Here is a 19408-nt window from a genome sequence, read left to right on the forward strand (position 1 = left end):
ATTTGATTATTTTCCGTCAAAAGCCAGAGCTAAAGAATTATAGGCAAATTTGAGCTTTACAGCAATAAAGATAAGATCTATTTTGCTCCAATATTCAAGTATTTTCATACTAAAACCATCTCCTCGATCGCGAGCAAGCGACTATCGTACTAAGGCTACTGCCAAAAACTCTCGCTGAGTTAAATGTGAGCTTTAATTCGATATGAATAGGATCCGTTTTACTTCGACGTTCGTGTATTTTGATGCTCGAAAACGACTCCTTCACTGCGTGTTAGCAAATCTTTTACTAAGGGTACAGGAGTCAAGGTAAGGCCGACGGCTCCAAGGTCATCCCCGCACCCTCTGCACCCCTAATCGATACTGTATATCGACCGACACTCCCTATTGTCCTGGCCCTCTGTCTCCCTCTTTGACATACCTTCGTATGGCTTGGCAAACTCCATCCTGAGAGATTCAAATTTTTAAATATTTCTTTCTTGGTTTACATTAGTTTTAGTTAGCTAATGTGTATAGCAAACTGCCCACTAGATGTATCTATAGCAATAGGACTGTTCTTTTAAAAAAATCTGTAGCTTTAAAATAATTAAAATAAATGTAACGGAGAACGTGGGGATAGTTCTTGGAATAATACTAGTTTCCACTAATTACATTTGACATATAATCGAGCTGAGTTTCCACCTACAATTACTTGATACAGAATGAATGCTTGAGAAGGTAATGCTTCTAGCTTTATACGGCTCAGATACCGTTTACAATGTTGACAACAAAACGAACCTAAAATATTATTTTACGATATTAGTTTCCGGTAAGTTATTTCACAAAATACATAGTCATTATTCTATTTGGGAAACATTAAATATTTTGAAAAGTGTTATTACGAATTATGTAAAGCAAAATAGTACTATTAATGCAAATCAAAATTTTTGACGGCCGATTGGCGCAGTGGGCAGCGACCCTGCTTTCTGAGCCAAGGCTGTGGGTTCGATTCCCATAACTGGACAATGTTTGTGTGATGAACAAGAATGTTTTTCAGTGTCTGGACTCTGGGTGTTTATATATATATATTATAACTAGCTATTGCCCGCAACTTCGTCTGCGTTTGATTTTGTTTTTAAAGTATTCAGTATCACTAAGCCTTAAATGAGTATAGTATATATATATATATATATATATATAACATGTGACTGTCAATTAATTATAGACAAATAATTTGCAATAAAATAAAATTGCGACTATAATTAAAGATCTAAGCTATCCTATCTCTTAAGTTGGACCAGAATGCTGACGGTGTGCCAATTTAATTTAAAATCGGTTAAGTAATTTAGGAGTCCATCGCGGACAAACATCGTGACAGGAGATTTATATATATTAAGATTACGTATTTGTATACATAAAATCATTCATGAGAAAAAACTGAAGTCCTTCTTTTTAAGTAACTTATGATCATTTTTATACACAACATGGTAAACTGGCAATAATGTTCTGTAGTTAACGTACCTAGACTTAATTCTCTGTTAGCATATATTACAAACCTGCGTGGTTTTCTGATGCTAGCTATAAGTATTTATTATTTTTTTTGGAAACTTTATGTAATAAATAATAAATAAATAAATAAAAAGAAATATTCAACAGTCATCTTAGTTACCATATCACAGGCTACGCTTACTTTTGGGCTAGGTTGCGAATTGCGATGTGTATATTGTCGTACAGTCCGTAGTATATTTATTTATTTTTTCTTTATTAACAAATCTTGTAGTGACGCCACAAAATGTTTATGGCGTAGCGTAGGTATCAGACAGGTGGGCAACCGCTAACACTAAATTAAAAAAAAAAGTACCGGCGTGATAGACACAAAGCGGCTTTGCAATTCGTGTTTCAATCATGCTTTGCGAAGTATTGCTCTGTTGATAGGTAATGGTTTTCTGCTTACAACGCGAGTCATCATCATTTGGGTCCATCAATTTTTTATATAAAAAAAAACACCAAATTACCTCAGCCCGTGATCGAATCGGCTCAACAAGACCACTCTATCCACTTTGCTAATTCCTCAATCTGCAATAGATATGTGACGAACCTGTGAATGGGTGCCCTTATACTTACCGTTCGTGCCTCAGAAAAGATTTGAACAAACAACCACATTTTGACATTTTTGAAGTTATACTTCTTTTGGCGCGATGGAGAAAAATGATGAGAGTGAATTTTTACGATGCGCGCTCACACCGACAACTGAATTCTACATCGTAAAGTTAGTTCTTAGGCTTGAAAATATTATAAATTCTAATATTTTTATATTTAGAACACGTGTTTCGTAACAGTACAAACAGTGAATAAATAAATATTATAACGTTAATAAAACCTTTTTTATTTAAATCAAATCTTTTTGATTAATTCAAATATTTATCGTAAATCAATACTGCATTTTAGTTATTTTTTTTTTCCATACGCCAAGGAATTATAACTTCTAACGCGTGTACATAATTACACATACTCTTTTTTTTTTCTTCCACTACCAATTAGCCCTTGACTGCAATCTTACCTGGTGGTAAGTGATGATGCAGTCTAAGATGGTGGGGGGCTAACCTATTAGGGAGTATGGTAGTCATACCCTCAATCGGTTACTACGCGATATCGCCTCGAAACAATAAATCGCTTAGCGGCACGTCTGTGTCGGTAGGTTGGTAACTAGCCACGGCCAAAGCCTTCCACCAGACCAGGCCAGCGAAAATTCAGAAATTATAAATTCCCAAATTGCCCCGCTGGGAATCGGACCTGGGACCTCCTACTTAAATTCACAGCGCTCACCGTTGCGCAAGGGAACCTCCCTTCACAGCGAAACATTTATAATATTAAGGATTCACAGCCAATGTTTATAACATTGTGCCGGTGGGTACTTTAATTAAAATAAGATTTCATTTTCAAACCTTTCGCAGAAAAGAAGCATATTAATTTTTCCATACAAACGAATTCAAAACATTCTAAGTGTTTACTTATGGCAACACTATTGAAGATAAAAGAACATAGACACGCGCATAGCACCTTCAATACGGAACAAGTTCATTATCCCCCGACGCAAAACCGACACGGTGTTAAAAGTGTGCGTGTCTGTCTTTGGCATCGCATTTTCCGAACAGATGAACCGATTTGGATTTTTTTACTTTTTTTTTACTAGTAGAATACTATACAACATGAAAACTAAAGTAATACTTCACAGCCTTTAGAGGTACATTATTTACTGTCTCTGAGACTTATCTGTAAAACAGAAAGCCCAATAGTTTTTGAGTAACCAACTGCGATAGTTTTTACCGAAATAATAAAGATACAGCCCTAACATCACATGCAAAATTAAAATCATGTGACTTCTGTCACTTTATTATGTACGAGTCGCGTAACGTAGGTTACTATGCGCGTGTTGGTCTTTTATCTTTAATAGGGTTGTCATAAGTGAACACTTAGTATATTTTGAATTCGTTTGTATGAAAAAATAAATATGCTTATTTTGATTTAATATTTATACTAGGTGATTCCTTATGAAATATACTTATACATCCTTCGATATTGTTTCGTAATTTTGGTACACGTTGTATACACTATGAAAAATTTCAAATACAAGTTGGCCTCTACTAAAAAATTACGAATAACATTATTTTCCACAATTCACTCAATATGGGTATCAAATTTGGGCTTGAATACTCTCCATTGAAAACGAGGGTTTTTTAAATTTATAAATTTTTATTTTTACTTATTTTTCATATCAATAAAACATTACCTTCTTCGAACTGATAATAAAAACGAAACTAATAAATTACACCGGTGAACTAACGTGGGCAACGTGGTAAAGAAAATTGCAGCGATCGATATCTTATTAAATATTTACTGACTAGCCGCTGGGACCTGATACAGATGAGTTTACATTAGGTTGAAAACACATAGTCGCTTACTGAGCTTTTAGGATATGGCGGCTTGTTCCTTAATGAACTGAGTAGAACTCTTTGTGACAGCGCTCCTCCGGTGTAGTACGCCATGCTTTTTTCTGCCGGCAAATTACAGGCCTATGATATATTATGAAAATTAAGCTTAATTTGCTATACTCCGCGAACAGCAGGAGAATCTGTATGGTGTAATTTATAATTTCTTCTCAGCCCCTCCCACCTTATTAGTGCCTCTGAATATATTAAGAGGCACTTATGAGTTGAGGGGCTTAGATAGATATGGAAGCTTATCGGGGTTTCGCAGTCGTTGCAGACGTCGTACGCCCTAGGCGTGGAGATCTGCATCGTCCGCCAGCCCACCCGTGTGTTCGCGTTCTACAAGCCGCCGACCAATCGACTCACCGTCGCTGCCGTAATGCCGTCCACGCCCTGCTGGACTCGCCACAGCCCACGATTATCGCCGGCGACTTCAAAGCACACGGTGTGGAACTCCATCACAGTGAGTCCGGATGCAGGGTCCTCGCCTCCTCGACGATGCAGGGTCAAGCCACGGCTACGAAGTGCTCGGACCCGAGGTCCCGATGCGCTAACCGTACCGTGCAGCACACATGCCGGACGTCATCGATATTGCAGTAACGCGCGGCCTCGCCGCATCGATCGACTTCCTGGATGAACACCTCATCTCCGACCAGCAAGCAGTCCTCTTGACGCTGAGAAACGCACCGACGATTCTCCTGCCTTCTCCGAAGCATCGCCAGGACTGGCGGGTTTTCGCCATACATGGCAGGAAACTCGCTGTCCTTCAGAGTGTAGAGCCCTGCCGACGTCACTCGCCACAGAACACAGGGCGACAATTTCCGCCGCGCTTCGAGAGCCCAGACGCCACTCGGCAACCGCTCGCAGACCAACCGCTCTCCCGGCCTACATCCGAGCGATGATTGGAGAAGAGGAAGCTTCGTAGGCAATGGCAATCCCAGCGGTGCCCGAATATGAGGTCGCGGTTCACGGTCTGGCGGATAAGATTTCGGATGCAATGGAAACAGTTGCATCCGAGTCGTGGCACACAGTTATCGAGCGAGCCGGCGACGACTGTTCCGGCATCCACCACCTCTATCACCGTCTCTCCGGGAAGCCTACTCCGATTAGGCCCCTCATGGCCAATGACGGTACCCCCGTTACCGAGCTGAGGACCGAACGGACATCTTCGCTGACTTCCTGGAAACGCAGTTTACACCTAACCCGACCACCGATGCACAGCATGAAGCAAGCATCGAGCAGCACTTGAAGGCATACTTCGAGTCGCCGATAGCCCCAGCAGAAGATCCCGTCGTGTTCTCCCCAGAACAAGTCCAAAGGATGATCCGCCGAACTAAACTGCGAAAAGCGCCTGGCCCCGACCGAGTCACCAACGAAGCCCTGCGCCACCTTCCCCCGCGAGCAATCGCGACGTTGGCGCGACTCTTCAATGGCATCCTCGGATTATCCTGATCCCCAAAAGGGGGAAGAACATCAATCAGCCTGGGAGCTATCGCCCTATCACGCTGCTGTCGACGACTTCGACTACGATATCGATTTTAATATCGATTCTAGGAATCAATTTTAATATCGATTATTAAATCGATCACAATACCGATTACGATTGCGATTGCGACTACAATATCGATTTTAATATCTATTCTAGGTATCGATTTTAATATAGATTATTGAATCGATTACAATTCAGATTGCAATTTCGATTGCGACTACGAAATCGATTCTAGGAGTCTATTATAATATCGATTATTAAATCGATTACGATTCCAAGTGCCATTGCGATTGCGACTACGATATCGATTTTAATATCAATTCTTGGTATCGATTTTAATATCGATTTTAATAAAGATTATTAAATCGATTACAATTCCGATTGCAATTGCGATTGCGACTACGATATCGATTTTAATATCGATTCTAGGAATCGATTTTAATATCTATTCTAGGTATCGATTTTAATATAGATTATTGAATCGATTACAATTCAGATTGCAATTTCGATTGCGACTACGAAATCGATTCTAGGAGTCTATTATGATATCGATTATTAAATCGATCACAATTCCGATTACGATTGCGATTGCGACTACGATATCGATTTTAATATCAATTCTTGGTATCGATTTTAATATCGATTCTAGGTATCGCTTTTAATATCGATTCTAGGTATCGATTTTAATATCGAATATTAAATCGATTACGATTGCGATTGCAATTGCGACTACGAAATCGATTCTAGGAATCTATTTTAATATCGATTATTAAATCGATTCCGAGTGCAATTGCGATTCCGACAACGATATTGATTTTAATATCGATTATAAAAATCGATTACAATTCCAATTGCAACTGCGATTGCGACTACGATATCGATTTTATTACCGATTCTTATATCGATTATTAAATTGATTTCGATTCCAATTGCAATTGTGATTGCAACTACGATATCGATTTCAATATCGACTCTAGGTATCGATTTTAATATCGATTCTAGGAACCGATTTTATTACCGATTCTTATATCGATTATTAAATTGATTTCGATTCCAATTGCAATTGTGATTGCGACTACGATATCGATTTCAATATCGATTCTAGGTATCGATTATTAAATCGACTACAATTCCGATTGCGACCACGATACCAATGTTAATATCGATTATAAAAATCGATTACAATTCCGATTGCAACTGCGATTGCGACTACGATATCAATTTTAATATTGATTCTAAGTATCGATTTTAATATCGATTATTAAATCGATCACAATTCCTATTGCAATTGCGATTGCGACAACGATATCGATTTAAATATCGATACAAGGTATCGATTTTAATATTGATTATTAAATTGATTACAATTTCAATTTCAATTGCGATTGCGACTACGATATTGATTTCAATATCGATTCTAGGTATCGATTTTAATATAGATTATGAAATCGACTACAATTCCGATTGCGACCACGATATCGATGTTAATATCGGTTATATAAATCGATTACAATTCCAACTGCAACTGCGATTGCGACTACGATATCAATTTTAATATTGATTCTAAGTATCGATTTTAATATCGATTATAAAATCGATCACAATTCCGATTGCAATTGCAATTGCGACTACGATATCGATTTTAATATCTATTCTAGGTATCGATTTTAATATAGATTATTCAATCGATTACAATTCCGATTGCTATTTCGATTACGACTACGATTTCGATTTAAATATCGATTATTAAATCGATTGCAATTCTAATTTCAATTGTGATTACGACTACGATATCGATTTTAATATCGATTCTAGGTATCGATTTTAATATCGATTTTAATATCTATTCTAGGTATCGATTTTAATATAGATTATTCAATCGATTACAATTCCGATTTCGATTATTAAATCGATTGCAATTCTAATTTCAATTGTGATTACGACTACGATATCGATTTTAATATCGATTCTAGGTATCGATTTTAATATCGATTTTAATATAGTTTATTAAATCGATTACAATTCCAATTTCGACTACGATATCGATTTAAATATCAATTTTAATATCGATTATTCAATTGATTACGATTACGATTGCAATTGCGATTGTGACTACGATATCGATTTTAATATCGATTCTGTGTATCGATTTTAATATATATTATTAAACCGATTATAATTCCGATTGCAATTGCGATTGCGACTGCGATATCGATTTTAATAACTATTATAATAATCGATTACAATTCCATTTTAAACTACGATATCGATTCTAGGTATCGATGAATATTAAATCGATTGCAATTTCAATTGCGATTGCGACTACGATATCGATTTCAATATCGATTCTAGGTATCGTTTATTAAATCGATTACGATTCCGACTGCAATTTCGATTGCAACCACGATATCGATTTCAATATCGATTCTAGGTATCGATTATTAAATCGATTACGATTCCGATTGTAATTGCGATTGCGACTACGATATCGATTTCAATATCGATTCTAGGTATCGATTTTAATATCTATTATTAAATCGATTACGATTCCGATTGTAATTGCGATTGCGACTACGATATCGATTTCAATAACGATTCTACGTATCGATTTTAATATCGATTATAAAATCGATTTTAATAACGATTATAAAATCGATTTTCATATCGATTTTTAAATTGATTATTAAATTGATTACAATTCCAATTTTAATTGCGATTGCGACTACGATAACGTATTTAATATCGATTCTAGGTATCGATTATTAAATCGATTACGATTCCGATTGTAATTGCGATTGCGACTACGATATCGATTTCGATATCGATTTCAATATCGATTATAAAATCGATTACGATTCCGATTGCAATTGCGATTGCGACTACGATATCGATTTCAATATCGATTATAAAATCGATTTTAATATCAATTATAAAATCGATTTTAATATTGATTACGATTTTTAAATTAATTACAATTCCAATTCCAATTGCGATTGCGACTATGATATCAATTTTAATATCGATTATGAAAATCGATTACAATTCCGATTGCAATTGCGATTGCGAATACGATATCGATTTCAATATCGATTCTAGGTATCGATTTTAATATCAATTATAGGTATCGATTTTAATATCGATTCTAATATCGATTACTAAATCGATTACGATTCCGATTGCAATTGCGATTGCGAATACGATATCGATTTCAATATCGATTCTAGGTATCGATTTTAATATCAATTATAGGTATCGATTTTAATATCGATTCTAATATCGATTACTAAATCGATTACGATTCCGATTGCAATTGCGATTGCGACTACGATATCGATTTCAATATCGATTCTAGGTATCGATTTTAATATCGATTCTAATATCGATTACTAAATCGATTACGATTCCGATTGCAATTGCGATTTGACTACGGTATCGATTTCAATATCGATTCTAGGTATCGATTTTAATATCGATTCTAGGTATCGAATTTATAATCGATTATAAAAATCGATTACAATCCCGATTGCAACTGCGATTGCGACTACGATATCGATTTTAATATCTATTATTTAATCGATTACGATTCCGATTGTAATTGCGATTGCGACTACGATATCGATTTCAATATCGATTCTAGGTATCGATTTTTATATCGATTATAAAATCGATTATAATTCCGATTGCAATTTCGATTGCGACTACGATATCGATTTCAATTTCGATTATAGGTATCGATTTTAATATCGATTCTAATATCGATTACTAAATCGATAACAATTCCGATTGCAATAGCGATTGCGACTACGATATCGATTTCAATATCGATTCTAGGTATCGATTTTAATATCGATTCTAATATCGATTACTAAATCGATTACGATTCCGATTGCAATTGCGATTGCGACTACGATATCGATTTCAATATCGATTCTAGGTATCGATTTTAATATCGATTATAAAAATCGATTACAATCCCGATTGCAACTGCGATTGCGACTACGATATCGATTTTAATATCTATTATTAAATCGATTACGATTCCGATTGTAATTGCGATTGCGACTACGATATCGATTTCAATATCGATTCTACGAATCGATTTTAATATCGATTATAAAATCGATTTTAATAACGATTATAAAATCGATTTTTATATCGATTTTTAAATTTATTATTAAATTGATTACAATTCCAATTTTAATTGCGATTGCGACTACGATAACGATTTTAATATCGATTCTACGTATCGATTTTAATATCGATTATAAAATCGATTTTAATACCGATTATAAAAATGATTTTAATATCGATTATAAAATAGATTTTTATATCGATTTTTAAATTGATTACAATTCCAATTCAAATTGCGATTGCGACTATGATATCAATTTAAATATCGATTATGAAAATCGATTATAATTCCGATTGCAATTTCGATTGCGACTACGATATCGATTTCAATTTCGATTATAGGTATCGATTTTAATATCGATTCTAATATCGATTACTAAATCGATAACAATTCCGATTGCAATAGCGATTGCGACTACGATATCGATTTCAATATCGATTCTAGGTATCGATTTTAATATCGATTCTAATATCGATTACTAAATCGATTACGATTCCGATTGCAATTGCGATTGCGACTACGATATCGATTTCAATATCGATTCTAGGTATCGATTTTAATATCGATTATAAAAATCGATTACAATCCCGATTGCAACTGCGATTGCGACTACGATATCGATTTTAATATCTATTATTAAATCGATTACGATTCCGATTGTAATTGCGATTGCGACTACGATATCGATTTCAATATCGATTCTACGTATCGATTTTAATATCGATTATAAAATCGAATTTAATAACGATGATAAAATCGATTTTTAAATTGATTATTAAATTGATTACAATTCCAATTCCAAATGCGATTGCGACTATGATATCAATTTAAATATCGATTATGAAAATCGATTATAATTCCGATTGCAATTTCGATTGCGACTACGATATCGATTTCAATTTCGATTATAGGTATCGATTTTAATATCGATTCTAATATCGATTACTAAATCGATAACAATTCCGATTGCAATAGCGATTGCGACTACGATATCGATTTCAATATCGATTCTAGGTATCGATTTTAATATCGATTCTAATATCGATTACTAAATCGATTACGATTCCGATTGCAATTGCGATTGCGACTACGATATCGATTTCAATATCGATTCTAGGTATCGATTTTATTATCGATTATTAAATCGATTACGATTCCGATTGTAATTGCGATTGCGACTACGATATCGATTTCAATATCGACTCTAGGTATCGATTTTAATATCAATTATAGGTATCGATTTTAATATCGATTCTAATATCGATTACTAAATCGATTACGATTCCGATTGCAATTGCGATTGCGACTACGATATCGATTTCAATATCGATTCTAGGTATCGATTTTAATATCGATTCTAATATCGATTACTAAATCGATTACGATTCCGATTGCAATTGCGATTTGACTACGGTATCGATTTCAATATCGATTCTAGGTATCGATTTTAATATCGATTCTAGGCATCGAATTTATAATCGATTATAAAAATCGATTACAATCCCGATTGCAACTGCGATTGCGACTACGATATCGATTTTAATATCTATTATTAAATCGATTACGATTCCGATTGTAATTGCGATTGCGACTACGATATCGATTTCAATATCGATTCTAGGTATCGATTTTAATATCGATTCTAATATCGATTACGATTCCGATTGCAATTGCGATTGCGACTACGATATCGATTTCAATATCGATTCTAGGTATCGATTTTATTATCGATTATTAAATCGATTACGATTCCGATTGTAATTGCGATTGCGACTACGATATCGATTTCAATATCGATTCTAGGTATCGATTTTAATATCAATTATAGGTATCGATTTTAATATCGATTCTAATATCGATTACTAAATCGATTACGATTCCGATTGCAATTGCGATTGCGACTACGATATCGATTTCAATATCGATTCTAGGTATCGATTTTAATATCGATTCTAATATCGATTACTAAATCGATTACGATTCCGATTGCAATTGCGATTTGACTACGGTATCGATTTCAATATCGATTCTAGGTATCGATTTTAATATCGATTCTAGGCATCGAATTTATAATCGATTATAAAAATCGATTACAATCCCGATTGCAACTGCGATTGCGACTACGATATCGATTTTAATATCGATTCTAGGTATCGATTTTAATATCGATTCTAATATCGATTACTAAATCGATTACGATTCCGATTGCAATTGCGATTGCGACTACGATATCGATTTCAATATCGATTCTAGGTATCGATTTTATTATCGATTATTAAATCGATTACGATTCCGATTGTAATTGCGATTGCGACTACGATATCGATTTCAATATCGATTCTAGGTATCGATTTTAATATCAATTATAGGTATCGATTTTAATATCGATTCTAATATCGATTACTAAATCGATTACGATTCCGATTGCAATTGCGATTGCGACTACGATATCGATTTCAATATCGATTCTAGGTATCGATTTTAATATCGATTCTAATATCGATTACTAAATCGATTACGATTCCGATTGCAATTGCGATTTGACTACGGTATCGATTTCAATATCGATTCTAGGTATCGATTTTAATATCGATTCTAGGCATCGAATTTATAATCGATTATAAAAATCGATTACAATCCCGATTGCAACTGCGATTGCGACTACGATATCGATTTTAATATCTATTATTAAATCGATTACGATTCCGATTGTAATTGCGATTGCGACTACGATATCGATTTCAATATCGATTCTACGTATCGATTTTTATATCGCTTATAAAATCGATTTTAATAACGATTATAAAAATGATTTTAATATCGATTATAAAATAGATTTTTATATCGATTTTTAAATTGATTACAGTTCCAATTCCAAATGCGATTGCGACTATGATATCAATTTAAATATCGATTATGAAAATCGATTATAATTCCGATTGCAATTTCGATTGCGACTACGATATCGATTTCAATTTCGATTATAGGTATCGATTTTAATATCGATTCTAATATCGATTACTAAATCGATAACAATTCCGATTGCAATAGCGATTGCGACTACGATATCGATTTCAATATCGATTCTAGGTATCGATTTTAATATCGATTCTAATATCGATTACTAAATCGATTACGATTCCGATTGCAATTGCGATTGCGACTACGATATCGATTTCAATATCGATTCTAGGTATCGATTTGAATATCGATTTTAATATCGATTATAAAAATCGATTACAATCCCGATTGCAACTGCGATTGCGACTACGATATCGATTTTAATATCTATTATTAAATCGATTACGATTCCGATTGTAATTGCGATTGCGACTACGATATCGATTTCAATATCGATTCTACGAATCGATTTTAATATCGATTATAAAATCGATTTTAATAACGATTATAAAATCGATTTTTATATCGATTTTTAAATTTATTATTAAATTGATTACAATTCCAATTTTAATTGCGATTGCGACTACGATAACGATTTTAATATCGATTCTACGTATCGATTTTAATATCGATTATAAAATCGATTTTAATACCGATTATAAAAATGATTTTAATATCGATTATAAAATAGATTTTTATATCGATTTTTAAATTGATTACAATTCCAATTCAAATTGCGATTGCGACTATGATATCAATTTAAATATCGATTATGAAAATCGATTATAATTCCGATTGCAATTTCGATTGCGACTACGATATCGATTTCAATTTCGATTATAGGTATCGATTTTAATATCGATTCTAATATCGATTACTAAATCGATAACAATTCCGATTGCAATAGCGATTGCGACTACGATATCGATTTCAATATCGATTCTAGGTATCGATTTTAATATCGATTCTAATATCGATTACTAAATCGATTACGATTCCGATTGCAATTGCGATTGCGACTACGATATCGATTTCAATATCGATTCTAGGTATCGATTTTAATATCGATTATAAAAATCGATTACAATCCCGATTGCAACTGCGATTGCGACTACGATATCGGTTTTTATATCTATTATTAAATCGATTACGATTCCGATTGTAATTGCGATTGCGACTACGATATCGATTTCAATATCGATTCTACGTATCGATTTTAATATCGATTATAAAATCGAATTTAATAACGATGATAAAATCGATTTTTATATCGATTTTTAAATTGATTATTAAATTGATTACAATTCCAATTTTAATTGCGATTGCGACTACGATAACGATTTTAATATCGATTCTAAGTATCGATTTTAATATCAATTATAGGTATCGATTTTAATATCGATTCTAATATCGATTACTAAATCGATTACGATTCCGATTGCAACTGCGATTGCGACTACGATATCGATTTCAATATCGATTCTACGTATCGATTTTAATATCGATTATAAAATCGATTTTAATAACGATTATAAAAATGATTTTAATATCGATTCTAGGTATCGATTTCAATATCGATTCTAGGTATCGATTTTAATATCGATTCTAATATCGATTACTAAATCGATTACGATTCCGATTGCAATTGCGATTGCGACTACGATATCGATTTCAATATCGATTCTAGGTATCGATTTGAATATCGATTTTAATATCGATTATAAAAATCGATTACAATCCCGATTGCAACTGCGATTGCGACTACGATATCGATTTTAATATCTATTATTAAATCGATTACGATTCCGATTGTAATTGCGATTGCGACTACGATATCGATTTCAATATCGATTCTACGTATCGATTTTAATATCGATTATAAAATCGATTTTAATAACGATTATAAAATCTATTTTTATATCGATTTTTAAATTGATTACAATTCCAATTTTAATTGCGATTGCGACTACGATAACGATTTTAATATCGATTCTACGTATCGATTTTAATATCGATTATAAAATCGATTTTAATAACGATTATAAAAATGATTTTTTATATCGATTCTAGGTATCGATTTTAATATCAATTATAGGTATCGATTTTAATATCGATTCTAATATCGATTACTAAATCGATTACGATTCCGATTGCAACTGCGATTGCGACTACGATATCGATTTTAATATCTATTATTAAATCGATTACGATTCCGATTGTAATTGCGATTGCGACTACGATATCGATTTCAATATCGATTCTACGTATCGATTTTAATATCGATTATAAAATCGATTTTAATAACGATTATAAAATCGATTTTTATATCGATTTTTAAATTGATTACAATTCCAATTCCAATTGCGATTGCGACTATTATATCGATTTTAATATCGATTATGAAAATCGATTACAATTCCGATTGCAATTGCGATTGCGAATACGATATCGATTTCAATATCGATTCTAGGTATCGATTTTAATATCAATTATAGGTATCGATTTTAATATCGATTCTAATATCGATTACTAAATCGATTACGATTCCGATTGCAACTGCGATTGCGACTACGATATCGATTTTAATATCTATTATTAAATCGATTACGATTCCGATTGTAATTGCGATTGCGACTACGATATCGATTTCAATATCGATTCTACGTATCGATTTTAATATCGATTATAAAATCGATTTTAATAACGATTATAAAATCGATTTTTATATCGATTTTAATATCGATTATGAAAATCGATTACAATTCCGATTGCAATTGCGATTGCGAATACGATATCGATTCTAGGTATCGATTTTAATATCAATTATAGGTATCGATTTTAATATCGATTCTAATATCGATTACTAAATCGATTACGATTCCGATTGCAACTGCGATTGCGACTACGATATCGATTTTTAATATCTATTATTAAATCGATTACGATTCCGATTGTAATTGCGATTGCGACTACGATATCGATTTCAATATCGTTTCTACGTATCGATTTTAATATCGATTATAAAATCGATTTTAATAACGATTATAAAATCGATTTTTATATCGATTTTTAAATTGATTACAATTCCAATTCCAATTGCTATTGCGACTATTATATCGATTTTAATATCGATTATGAAAATCGATTACAATTCCGATTGCAATTGCGATTGCGAATACGATATCGATTTCAATATCGATTCTAGGTATCGATTTTAATATCAATTATAGGTATCGATTTTAATATCGATTCTAATATCGATTACTAAATCGATTACGATTCCGATTGCAACTGCGATTGCGACTACGATATCGATTTTAATATCTATTATTAAATCGATTACGATTCCGATTGTAATTGCGATTGCGACTACGATATCGATTTCAATATCGATTCTACGTATCGATTTAAATATCGATTATAAAATCGATTTTAATAACGATTATAAAATCGATTGCGACTACGATATCGATTTCAATCTCGATTATAGGTATCGATTTTAATATCGATTCTAGGTATCGATTTCAATATCGATTATAAAATCGATTACGATTCCGATTGTAATTGCGATTGCGACTACGATATCGATTTCAATATCGATTATAAAATCGATTTTAATATCAATTACAAAATCGATTTTAATATCGATTATAAAATCGATTTTTATATCGATTTTTAAATTGATTACAATTCCAATTCCAAATATCGATTCTACGTATCGATTTTAATATCGATTATAAAATCGATTTTAATAACGATTAAAAAATCGATTTTTATATCGATTTTTAAATTGATTATTAAATTGATTACAATTCCAATTTTAATTGCGATTGCGACTACGATAACGATTTTAATATCGATTCTAAGTATCGATTTTAATATCAATTATAGGTATCGATTTTAATATCGATTCTAATATCGATTACTAAATCGATTACGATTCCGATTGTAATTGCGATTGCGACTACGATATAGATTTTAGTATCGATTTTAATATCGATTATTAAATCGATAACGATTTCGATTCCAATTTCGATTACGACTACGATATCGATTTTAATATCGATTATTAAATCGATTGCAATTCTAATTTCAATTGTGATTACGACTACGATATCGATTTTAATATCGATTATAAAATCGATTTTAATAACGATTATAAAATCTATTTTTATATCGATTTTTAAATTGATTACAATTCCAATTTTAATTGCGATTGCGACTACGATAACGATTTTAATATCGATTCTACGTATCGATTTTAATATCGATTATAAAATCGATTTTAATAACGATTATAAAAATGATTTTTTATATCGATTCTAGGTATCGATTTTAATATCAATTATAGGTATCGATTTTAATATCGATTCTAATATCGATTACTAAATCGATTACGATTCCGATTGCAACTGCGATTGCGACTACGATATCGATTTTAATATCTATTATTAAATCGATTACGATTCCGATTGTAATTGCGATTGCGACTACGATATCAATTTTAATATTGATTCTAAGTATCGATTTTAATATCGATTATAAAATCGATCACAATTCCGATTGCAATTGCAATTGCGACTACGATATCGATTTTAATATCTATTCTAGGTATCGATTTTAATATAGATTATTCAATCGATTACAATTCCGATTGCTATTTCGATTACGACTACGATTTCGATTTAAATATCGATTATTAAATCGATTGCAATTCTAATTTCAATTGTGATTACGACTACGATATCGATTTTAATATCGATTCTAGGTATCGATTTTAATATCGATTTTAATATCTAGTCTAGGTATCGATTTTAATATAGATTATTCAATCGATTACAATTCCGATTTCGATTATTAAATCGATTGCAATTCTAATTTCAATTGTGATTACGACTACGATATCGATTTTAATATCGATTCTAGGTATCGATTTTAATATCGATTTTAATATAGTTTATTAAATCGATTACAATTCCAATTTCGACTACGATATCGATTTAAATATCAATTTTAATATCGATTATTCAATTGATTACGATTACGATTGCAATTGCGATTGTGACTACGATATCGATTTTAATATCGATTCTGTGTATCGATTTTAATATATATTATTAAACCGATTATAATTCCGATTGCAATTGCGATTGCGACTGCGATATCGATTTTAATAACTATTATAATAATCGATTACAATTCCATTTTAAATTACGATTGCGACTACGATATCGATTCTAGGTATCGATGAATATTAAATCGATTGCAATTTCAATTGCGATTGCGACTACGATATCGATTTCAATATCGATTCTAGGTATCGATTATTAAATCGATTACGATTCCGACTGCAATTTCGATTGCAACCACGATATCGATTTCAATATCGATTCTAGGTATCGATTATTAAATCGATTACGATTCCGATTGTAATTGCGATTGCGACTACGATATCGATTTCAATATCGATTCTAGGTATCGATTTTAATATCTATTATTAAATCGATTACGATTCCGATTGTAATTGCGATTGCGACTACGATATCGATTTCAATAACGATTCTACGTATCGATTTTAATATCGATTATTAAATCGATTTTAATAACGATTATAAAATCGATTTTTATATCGATTTTTAAATTGATTATTAAATTGATTACAATTCCAATTTTAATTGCGATTGCGACTACGATAACGTATTTAATATCGATTCTAGGTATCGATTATTAAATCGATTACGATTCCGATTGTAATTGCGATTGCGACTACGATATCGATTTCGATATCGATTTCAATATCGATTATAAAATCGATTACGATTCCGATTGCAATTGCGATTGCGACTACGATATCGATTTCAATATCGATTATAAAATCGATTTTAATATCAATTATAAAATCGATTTTAATATTGATTACGATTTTTAAATTAATTACAATTCCAATTCCAATTGCGATTGCGACTATGATATCAATTTTAATATCGATTATGAAAATCGATTACAATTCCGATTGCAATTGCGATTGCGAATACGATATCGATTTCAATATCGATTCAAGGTATCGATTTTAATATCAATTATAGGTATCGATTTTAATATCGATTCTAATATCGATTACTAAATCGATTACGATTCCGATTGCAATTGCGATTGCGAATACGATATCGGTTTCAATATCGATTCTAGGTATCGATTTTAATATCAATTATAGGTATCGATTTTAATATCGATTCTAGGTATCGATTTTAATATCGATTCTAATATCGATTACTAAATCGATTACGATTCCGATTGCAATTGCGATTTGACTACGGTATCGATTTCAATATCGATTCTAGGTATCGATTTTAATATCGATTCTAGGTATCGAATTTATAATCGATTATAAAAATCGATTACAATCCCGATTGCAACTGCGATTGCGACTACGATATCGATTTTAATATCTATTATTAAATCGATTACGATTCCGATTGTAATTGCGATTGCGACTACGATATCGATTTCAATATCGATTCTACGTATCGATTTTTATATCGATTATAAAATCGATTTTAATAACGATTATAAAAATGATTTTAATATCGATTATAAAATAGATTTTTATATCGATTTTTAAATTGATTACAATTCCAATTCCAAATGCGATTGCGACTATGATATCAATTTAAATATCGATTATGAAAATCGATTATAACTCCGATTGCAATTTCGATTGCGACTACGATATCGATTTCAATTTCGATTATAGGTATCGATTTTAATATCGATTCTAATATCGATTACTAAATCGATAACAATTCCGATTGCAATAGCGATTGCGACTACGATATCGATTTCAATATCGATTCTAGGTATCGATTTTAATATCGATTCTAATATCGATTACTAAATCGATTACGATTCCGATTGCAATTG

Source organism: Pararge aegeria, chromosome 27 (genome assembly GCF_905163445.1).
Source record: "Pararge aegeria chromosome 27, ilParAegt1.1, whole genome shotgun sequence".
In the NCBI taxonomy this organism is placed as follows: Eukaryota; Metazoa; Arthropoda; class Insecta; order Lepidoptera; family Nymphalidae; genus Pararge; species Pararge aegeria.